Here is an 11,278-nt window from a genome sequence, read left to right as displayed (position 1 = left end):
CACAAAGAGGCTTCCAGGGCAGATGTGCTCTAAGCAGATTTTTGTGCAAGTTACTGTGGCTGTGCCTCCCACCCTCTTTGCTCAGATGCCAAAATACCAGCCATGCTCTTTTCCAGCTTTTCTCAAGGTCAGGACACAGATGTGTCAATCCTGGCTACTGGGGCCTGAGCAAGTCTACAACAGACAAAACTTCTGAAATTGTTTTATCCCTTCCTTGTGGCAGGAAGAGTAATGTGTATTCCTCACAGATGTCCACATCCTAATCCCTGGAGTCTGTGCATGTTACTTCAAATTGCAGTAGGGACTTTGCAGATGTCATGAAGGGTCTTCAGATGGGGAGATATCCTTACTTGTGGTAGGACCAACACAATCACGAATGTCCTTGTATAATGCAAGGTAGGAGTTAGGATCACAGAAAGCAACATGATGACATAATCAGATGTTGGAGTCCAAGAAAGATATGAACATAGTGCAGTGATGGGTTTAAATATCAGGATGGGGCCATAAGCCAAGGGAGATAGGTGGTTTCCAGAAACTGGAAAAAGCAAAGGCATGAATTGTTTCCTAGACTCCCAAGAATAAACGCAACCCTGACTACACCTTGATGTTATCCCAGTAAGATACATTTTGGAATTCTGACCTCCAGAGTTGTGAGATAATAAATCGGAATCACTTCAAGCCATAAAGTTCTGATAATTTGTTACAGTGGCACTAGAAAACAATCACACTCCTTGATGCCAATTTCTTCAGCCAAATGTTTTGTGGTTACATTCAACACTTGTATCTATGACAACCACTTGAGACCACAAGGACGTGAGCCTTAGGAAAAATCAGGATAATATGCTGAGGAGGGTGAGCCAAAGATATACAGTAGTACCTAGCTACTAGCTATAGTTGAGCCCAGCAGTCAGCCCTAGAAGCCCTTGCCTCCATATTTAATGCAATTAAGTCAATGAATGGTGGCATATTCTGTGATTTGTGCCAAAAATACATCTTATGTGACAACCCTTTCCTGCTCCTCCCAGCTCTGCTCTCAAGTCTCTCGCTCAGTCATGATGAGTCACGATGTGAGGACTCCTAGAGGTAACCAGGCCCTGTAGGCTCCAGATGACCCCTGTGGAGCTGACTCAGAATCACTCCTTAGGAGGGGGATGCCCCATGATGAGCAGGGACCCACTTACTGAGCAGGAAGGGCCACATAGTCTCAACTGTAGTCTCAGAGGCATGGCCAAAGGGTTATAGGTACAGCAAGGGGACAACCCAGAGGTCCCAAGGTGTAATGTGTGAACGAGCTCCAGATATGGTGGATTCAAGTTACACAGGCAGATGTGGATCCATCTCCCACTTATTCCATGACCTTCATTGTGGGCAGCATAAGAATCCCCTCTGGGGGGGCGGAGCAAGATGGCAGCCGAGTGGCAGCTTCCTTGCATCTGGGCACCGTGAGTCTGGGGAGATAGGACTCCAGGCATCTCTGGCTGGTGGGAACTGCCTATCATCACTCCTGTGAGGATACAGGGAGTCAGCGAGAGACTTCTGGACCCCAAGAGGAGGACTAAAACAGTGGAAAACCGGCAAGAGGTCGTGTGTGTTCAACCCGTCTAAACCCGCCCACAACTTCCACAGGCACAAGAACTTAAAGAGCAAGAGGAAGTGAAAGGAAAATTAGGGCAAGGAAACAGATAAAAGAAATCACTCATGAGGAAGAATCAGCAGAAAACTCCAGGCAACATGAAGAACCAGTCCAGAACAACCCCGCCAAGGGACCATGAGGTAGCTACTGCAGAGGATTCCACCTATACAGAAATGTTAGGAATGACAGAAAGGGAATTTAGAATACACGTGTTGAAAACAATGAAAGAAATGATGGAAACAATGAAGGAAACTGCTAATAAAGTGGAAAATAACCAAAAGGAAATCCAAAAACAGAATCAAATCAGAGATGAACGATATGAAGAATATAAAAAGGATATAGCAGAGCTGAAGGAAATGAAACAGTCAATCAGGGAACTTAAAGATGCAATGGAAAGTATCAGCAACAGGTTAGCCCATGCAGAAGAAAGAATTGCAGAGGTAGAAGACAAAGTTTTTGAGATAACTCAGATAGTAAAAGAGGCAGAAAAGAAGAGAGAGAAAGCAGAACGTTCACTGTCAGAATTATGGGACTTTATGAAACGTTCCAACATACGAGTTATAGGAATTCCAGAAGGGGAAGAAGAATGCCCCAGAGGAATGGAAGCCATACTAGAGAATATTATAAAAGAAAATTTCCCAAACATCACCAAAGATTCTGACACACTGCTTTCAGAGGGCTATCGGACCCCAGGTCGCCTCAACTCTAACCGAGCTTCTCCAAGACACATTGTGATGAACCTGTCCAAAGTCAAGACAAAAGAAAAGATTCTGCAAGCTGCCAGGAGTAAGTGCCAGTTGACCTACAGGGGCAAATCCATCAGAGTGACCTCAGATTTCTCTAATGAAACTTTCCAAGCAAGAAGACAATGGTCATCTACCTTTAATCTACTTAAACAGAACAATTTTCAGCCCAGAATTCTGTACCCTGCTAAGCTAAGCTTCAAAATTGATGGAGAAATCAAATCATTTACGGATATACAAACATTGAGGAAATTCACCACAACAAGACCAGCTCTACAGGGAATACTTCAACCTGTTCTGCACACTGACCACCACAATGGATCAGCAGCAAAGTAAGAACTCAGAAATCAAAGGACAGAACCTAACCTCCACACTGATGCAAAAGATAAAACTAAGCAATGGACTCTCACCAAATAAGACGAATAGAATACTACCACACTTATCAATTATCTCCATAAATGTTAATGGCTTGAATTCCCCACTGAAGAGACATAGATTGGCTGACTGGATTAAAAAACACAAGCCATCCATTTGCTGTCTGCAAGAAACACACCTGGCTTCAAAAGACAAATTAAAGCTCCGAGTCAAGGGTTGGAAGACAATTTTTCAGGCAAATGGAATTCAGAAGAAAAGAGGAGTTGCAATCTTATTTTCAGATACATGTGGATTTAAAGCAACTAAAGTCAAAAAAGACAAAGATGGTCACTTTATATTGGTCAAGGGAAAACTACAACAAGAAGACATTTCAATTCTAAATATCTATGCACCAAATTTAAATGCTCCCAGATTCTTGAAACAGACCTTACTCAGTCTGAGCAATATGATATCTGATAATACCATCATAACAGGGGACTTTAACACACCTCTTACAGAGCTGGACAGATCCTCTAATCAGAAATTAAACAAAGATATAAGAGATTTAAATGAGACCCTAGAACAATTATGCTTGATAGACGCATATAGAACACTCCACCCCAAAGATAAAGAATATACATTCTTCTCATCACCCCATGGAACATTCTCCAAAATTGATCATATCCTGGGACACAAAACAAATATCAACAGAATCAAAAGAATTGAAATTTTACCTTGTATCTTTTCAGACCATAAGGCACTAAAGGTGGAACTCAACTCTAACAAAAATGCTCGACCCCATCCAAAGGCATGGAAATTAAACAATCTTCTGTTGAATAACAGATGGGTGAAGGAAGAAATCAAACAGGAAATCACTAACTTCCTTAAGCATAACAACAATGAAGACACAAGCTACCAAAACCTGTGGGATACTGCAAAAGCAGTTTTGAGAGGAAAATTCATCGTTTTAGATGCCTACATTCGAAAAACAGACAGAGAGCACATCAACAATCTCACAAGAGACCTTATGGAATTGGAAAAAGAAGAACAATCTAAGCCTAAACTCAGTAGAAGAAAAGAAATCTCCAAAATCAAATCAGAGATCAATGAAATTGAAAACAAAAGAATCATTCAGAAAATTAATGAAACAAGGAGTTGGTTTTTTGAAAAAATAAATGAAATAGATAAACCATTGGCCAGACTAACTAGAAATAGAAAAGTAAAATCTCTAGTAACCTCAATCAGAAATGATAAAAGGGAAATAACTGATCCCACAGAGATACAAGAGATCATCTCTGAATACTACCAGAAACTGTATGCCCAGAAATTTGACAATGTGAAGGAAATGGATCAATATTTGGAATCACGCCCTCTCCCTAGACTTGGCCAGGAAGAAATAGACCTCCTGAACAGACCAATTTCAAGCACTGAGATCAAAGAAACAATAAAAAAGCTTCCAACTAAAAAATGCCCTGGTCCAGATGGCTTCACTCCAGAATTCTATCAAACCTTCAAGGAAGAGCTTATTCCTGTACTGCAGAAATTATTCCAAAAAATTGAGGAAGAAGGAATCTTCCCCAACACATTCTATGAAGCAAACATCACCCTGATACCAAAACCAGGAAAAGACCCAAACAAAAAGGAGAATTTCAGACCAATCTCACTCATGAATATAGATGGAAAAATTCTCAACAAAATCCTAGCCAATAGATTACAGCTTATCATCAAAAAAGTCATTCATCATGATCAAGCAGGCTTCATCCCAGGGATGCAAGGCTGGTTCAACATACGCAAGTCCATAAACGTTATCCACCATATTAACAGAGGCAAAAATAAAGATCACATGATCCTCTCAATAGATGCAGAAAAAGCATTTGATAAAATCCAGCATCCTTTTCTAATTAGAACACTGAAGAGTATAGGCATAGGTGGCACATTTCTAAAACTGATTGAAGCTATCTATGACAAACCCACAGCCAATATTTTACTGAATGGAGTAAAACTGAAAGCTTTTCCTCTTAGAACTGGAACCAGACAAGGTTGTCCTCTGTCACCTTTACTATTCAACATAGTGCTGGAAGTTCTAGCCAATACAATTAGGCAAGACAAGGAAATAAAGGGAATCCAAATGGGAGCAGAGGAGGTCAAACTCTCCCTCTTTGCTGACGACATGATCTTATACTTAGAGAACCCCAAAGACTCAACCACAAGACTCCTAGAAGTCATCAAAAAATACAGTAATGTTTCAGGATATAAAATCAATGTCCACAAGTCAGTAGCCTTTGTATACACCAATAACAGTCAAGAGGAGAAGCTAATTAAGGACACAACTCCCTTCACCATAGTTTCAAAGAAAATGAAATACCTAGGAATATACCTAACGAAGGAGGTGAAGGACCTCTATAAAGAAAACTATGAACTCCTCAGAAAGGAAATAGCAGAGGATATTAACAAATGGAAGAACATACCATGCTCATGGATGGGAAGAATCAACATTGTTAAAATGTCTATACTTCCCAAAGCAATCTACCTATTCAATGCCATTCCTATCAAAGTACCTACATCGTACTTTCAAGATTTGGAAAAAATGATTCTGCGTTTTGTATGGAACCGGAAAAAACCCCGTATAGCTAAGGCCGTTCTTAGTAACAAAAATAAAGCTGGGGGCATCAGCATATCAGATTTTAGTCTGTACTACAAAGCCATAGTGCTCAAGACAGCTTGGTACTGGCACAAAAACAGAGACATAGACACTTGGAATCGAATGGAAAACCAAGAAATGAAACTAACATCTTACAACCACCTAATCTTCGATAAACCAAACAAGAACTTACCTTGGGGGAAAGACTCCCTATTCAATAAATGGTGTTGGGAGAATTGGATGTCTGCGTGTAAAAGACTGAAACTGGACCCACACCTTTCCCCACTCACAAAAATTGATTCAAGATGGATAAAGGACTTAAATTTAAGGCACGAAACAATAAAAATCCTCAAAGAAAGCATAGGAAAAACACTGGAAGATATTGGCCTGGGGGAAGACTTCATGAAGAAGACTGCCATGGCAATTGCAACAACAACAAAAATGAACAAATGGGACTTCATTAAACTGAAAAGCTTCTGTACAGCTAAGGTGACGATAACCAAAGCAAAGAGACAACCCACACAATGGGAAAGGATATTTGCATATTTTCAATCAGACAAAAGCTTGATAACCAGGATCTATAGAGAACTCAAATTAATCCACATGGAAAAAGCCTACAATCCCTTATATCAATGGGCAAGAGACATGAATAGAACTTTCTCTAAAGACGACAGACGAATGGCTAACAAACACATGAAAAAATGTTCATCATCTCTATATATTAGAGAAATGCAAATCAAAACATCCCTGAGATATCATCTAACCCCAGAGAGAATGGCCCACATCACAAAATCTCAAAACTGCAGATGCTGGCGTGGATGTGGAGAGAAGGGAACACTTTTACACTGCTGGTGGGACTGCAAACTAGTACAACCTTTCTGGAAGGAAGTATGGAGAAACCTCAAAGCACTCAACCTAGACCTCCCATTCGATCCTGCAATCCCATTACTGGGCATCTACCCAGAAGGAAAGAAATCCTTTTATCATAAGGACACTTGTACTAGACTGTTTATTGCAGCTCAATTTACAATCGCCAAAATGTGGAAACAGCCTAAATGCCCACCAACCCAGGAATGGATTAACAAGCTGTGGTATATGTATACCATGGAATACTATTCAGCCATTAAAAAAAATGGAGACTTTACATCCTTCGTATTAACCTGGATGGAAGTGGAAGACATTATTCTTAGTAAAGCATCACAAGAATGGAGAAGCATGAATCCTATGTACTCAATCTTGATATGAGGACAATTAATGACAATTAAGGTTATGGGGGGGGGAAGCAGAAAGAGAGAGGGAGGGAGTGGGGTGGGGCCTTAGTGTGTGTCACACTTTATGGGGGCAGGACATGATTGCAAGAGGGACTTTACCTAGCAATTGCAATCAGTGTAACTGGCTTATTGTACCTTCAATGAATCCCCAACAATAAAAAAAAAAAGAAAAAAAAAAAAAAAAAGAATCCCCTCTGGGTGAAAAAAGTTGCTCAGAACAACCCACATACCTCCTACCAAAATAAATCATGCCAACTTGCTGAATCACAGAATGATTCCTTCTGTCACCATCCCTTGGTGTCAAAGTTCTGTGATTACAACTGTATGCTACTGATGGCTTTTAAGACTAAATTTATTGGAAAAAGCATAGTTTTAGATTACAGGCAGTTTCAGATTATAAACAAGATAGGCTCCGTAGGTTTGTCCTTAAGTTTAATTTGTATGTAAGTTGGAGCAGGTACATTCATCTATTACATGTAATAGCCTCCATTTGTAAGTGCAAGTCATACTTCAGATAGATGTTTGTAGCTCTGGGATTGCCTATAGTAATTTCTGCAGGAATTTCTCCTTCATGTGAGCTTAACCCAATTTATTTTCGTGAAAAATAGCTACCATTTCTTTCCTTCATATTGGATGAGGAGGGAAGTATACAGCAAAGTTTAAGGGCCAAGCTGCCAAAAAGACTCTGTTGTAATCGTATTTGTACTTTTATCATATCTAGTGATGAACATTGGCGTTGGCATCCTGGAATATAGTAAGCATTTTTATTTATGTAAGTTTACCTCTAATTCTTTCCAAAATGTATCTTAACATAAGTCCTCTGCATTTCCTATGAGATTAATCTCAAATATTTTGTGTTTATAATTTCTACTTTGAAAGGAATTTATTTTGCAATATGTGTTAAAGTGATAGAGATTTTGTGTGTTCACTTGGGTGCTTTGACCTGTACATTTTTAGTTCTTTTTCTGCCTGGCTTATCTCGCTGATTTTTAAAATATTTAGTTGACTTTTTTAAATATGTTAACATTATTTGTTAGTAAATTCATTTTTATGTCTTTTTCCCAATAATTATAGCATTTAATTGTTTCATCTTTTTTGCATTAACAAGAAGATCCAGAAATTCTAAAATTAATATTGCTGAGAATGGATTTCTTTCTTTGGTTTTGGAATGTATGTATATCTACCTGTCCATGGTTGTTGAAGAGAGAAGTAAACAAGAACAAGACCCAAGAAGAAAGATGGGAGTTAATTTTCATCAAGAGAAAAAAGGTCAACTTCCTAGGGCAGACAGAAATACTGAGATGAGTTGTGTTCAGGACCAGCAGGAAGTGGCTGGTTGGCTTCTTCCTTGTCCATACCCTAGTGGAGAAAGGACAAAACACCATCACACTGAGGATAGTGGGAGGAACATTGGGAGCCCAGTCCTGGGTGACATCAGTGGGCACTTAAACCAGCACCAGGAACCACCTCCTTGCAGATTTTCTATTCTTTGAGGAGACAATGTTGATTATTTGGGTTTTCATTTTATTTACAACCAAACACATCCAGGGCAGCGCCTGTGGCTCAAAGGGGTAGGGCACCAGTCCCATATGCCGGAGGTGGCGGGTTCAAGCCCAGCCCCAGCCAAAAACCACAAAACAAAACAAAAATAAAAAGAGAAACAACCAAACACATTCAGTGGAAACAGGTTGCAAAGGTGTGGACTAGATTATTCCAAACATGCCTCACTGGTTTATCCTGCATTCTGAGGACATCCTGAATTATTCTTTGAGGCAACCCATTTTCTAGAGGCTGTCTGTGGTCAGCCTCTGGTCAGAGCTCACACTCCACACATTTCTACATGCTATGTCCAGTGTGGGTTATCTTGCTGTCACCTTATCTTTGATGTTGGGGGAAACAAATGGAGAATAAATGAGTAGCAGTAATAAATAAAACAAAGAACTTCTTTTCTGGGAAAAAAGCTAATGTGCTAATAATTTACAGGTAAAAACACTGATTAATTTATCCATATTAATACTTCTCTAACCTGAAGTTCTCAAGCTCTGAGAAGTTCAGAGATGTGTGCTAGAACCTGACATTTCTGTGTGAACTATATGAGGAAAACTAAATATTAAACTTTATAATTGAATTAAATAACTACTACCCTGTTTTCCCCCAAATAAGACATCCTCTGAAAATAAGACCTACTCACAGGAAAGATAAGACATCCCCTGAAAATAAGACCTAGCACATCTTTGGGAGCACACGTTAATATAAGACACTGTCTTATTTTTGAGGAAACGGGGTATTGCAAATTCAGCCATTTTCCTATATGATCCACAATGCCTTCATTGCAAGTTCAAATCCCAAAACATTTTCTAATGAAAATTTTTTCCCTGTTACGAATCTGCAAAATATGTATGAACTAATAATGTTATTTATACTTTGTCTTTCTTCAAACTAGTGTAAATCTTGTATTTTGCTATGGATATACTCATGTGTTTGATGACCAGGCATTACCTCAGACATATTAGGGAGGTTATATACCTCGTGGTGGATACACCTTACTATCATACTAACATCCGAGTAATTGTGAATTCCAAAATACTTTTGGCCCTGAAGGCTTTGAAGAAGGGATCAGGGCACTGAATGTTGCTGAAAACAAACAAACAAACAAAAAAAAAAAGCACAACATTTCTGACATTTTACATATCAATAGTTAACATCTGTTCAGAGATTATATTTTGTAAACAGCATATCTAATTTGATAAATAGGAAAAAGTATGCAATTATTAAAAGTTGCATCAAAATAGATTTCATAATTCAATCTTTAATAATGCACTTATTTTAAAGCACCCACTTTTAACCATAAATAATGCTTTTACTCTATACCATATAAACAGAAAAAGATATTAAAATAATTTCCTAGGGGACTTGCTTCCTCAATATGTAAAAGACCTTCATCAAACATGAAGGTTAAGAACTAGAAACATCCCCGTTTACATCCAAAACAAAACAAGATGATTGTTAGTAAACACGACTATTTAAAATGGCTCTGTCGCACTAGCTATGACCATACAACTTTAGTTTTTTTTAAATTGAAATATCAATGGATATATTTTATTTACAAAAGCCAAGAAAAATCCAAGGAAACATAAGAATAAAAGACATCTGCAGGGCGGCGCCTGTGGCTCAGCGGGTAGGGCGCCGGCCCCACATGCCGAGGGTGGTGGGTTCAAGCCCGGCCCCGGCCAAACTGCAACAAAAAAATAGCCGGGCGTTGTGGCGGGCGCCTGTAGTCCCAGCTACTTGGGAGGCTGAGGCAAGAGAATCGCCTAAGCCTAGGAGTTGGAGGTTGCTGTGAGCTGTGTGACGCCACGGCACTCTACCAAGGGTGATAAAGTGAGACTCTGTCTCTACAAAAAAAAAAAAAAAAAAAGACATCTGCCTGGTCTCTGACTAAACAACTAATATACAAAACCCAACAGACTTACTAATTGCAACAAAGATTAAGACAATGTGTAGCCCGAGAGTGAACCATGCTGGCCCCCAAATTAACAATCCCTGTAACAGGCTTGGTAAGCACACGACGGCTCAGACATGTAATCCTAGCAGTCGGGGAGGCTGAGGCAGGTGGATTGCTTGAGCTCAAGAACTCCTGGAGACCAGCCTCAGCCAGAGACTCCCCACAACCTCTAAAAATAGCTGGGTGCCTGTATTCCCAGCTAATCAGGAAGCTGAGGCAAGAGAATCACTTGAGCCCAGGAGTTTGAGATTGCTGTGAGCTACAACACTATAGCACTCCACAGAGGGTGACAACTTGAGATTTTGTGTCCAAAAAAAAAAAAAAAAAAAAGGAAAAAAATAGCAGGCAGTGTGCAGGACCACTAGAGGGAGGCACAAGTCTTTGCGAAACACCAAGAAACCTGAAGGAAGAGAACAGAAAGAAATCCAGGATAGATTAGCAGACCCTGAGCCCCAGGAAGAGAACATCAGAGCCCCTAGGCTAGGGCCCCAAGGAACACAAGACCACAAATTGGGAAGGCAAAATACCACATGCCAGTCCCTGAAAAAGCCAATAAATTACAGACCACCCTGGACTTCACATCCAGCTCCCACCTCCAGCTTCCTCTTTCTGGATATGTGTACCTGGCACCCAGTAGCAAACTCGAACTCAGGAGCTGAGCAGAGGATGCTGGCCTGCCCACCCCTTCCACATACCATGGGTGCAGTCAGTCCTGATCTCCCTACAACTGTGTGGACATTCAGGCCCAGCCACACTGCCTGGGAGACAGTTAATCCCTTCTCTTTAACCCCCCCACCCCCCCACACACCTGGCAAGAACCAGGGTGAATGCTTCCCCTCTCTCCCTCCCCACTTCCGGTCGACAAAGACTGCTCACCCCACCCACCCACCCACACCCAGGGTAGGCCTGGCCCTCTGCTCCCAGGCCTGGGTGGATTTGAGTCCCAACACCCAGCTCCCCCTAGTCTAAAGCGGGCGGGCCTACAGCACCAATGAGCCCTCCCCCGCACAAGTTCATCCCCTTGGTACCACCTTCTTCCCCCCAAAATGTAGTGGGTTATTCGCTCTGCCCCGCCCCTCCCACTCAAGAGGGATGGTGGCCTCTAGGTCCATCCCCTTAACTCCGGACCTG

The sequence above is a fragment of the Nycticebus coucang genome, chromosome 18, assembly GCF_027406575.1.
Source record: "Nycticebus coucang isolate mNycCou1 chromosome 18, mNycCou1.pri, whole genome shotgun sequence".
NCBI lineage: Eukaryota > Metazoa > Chordata > Mammalia > Primates > Lorisidae > Nycticebus > Nycticebus coucang.
Note: the sequence above shows the minus strand (reverse complement) of the source record.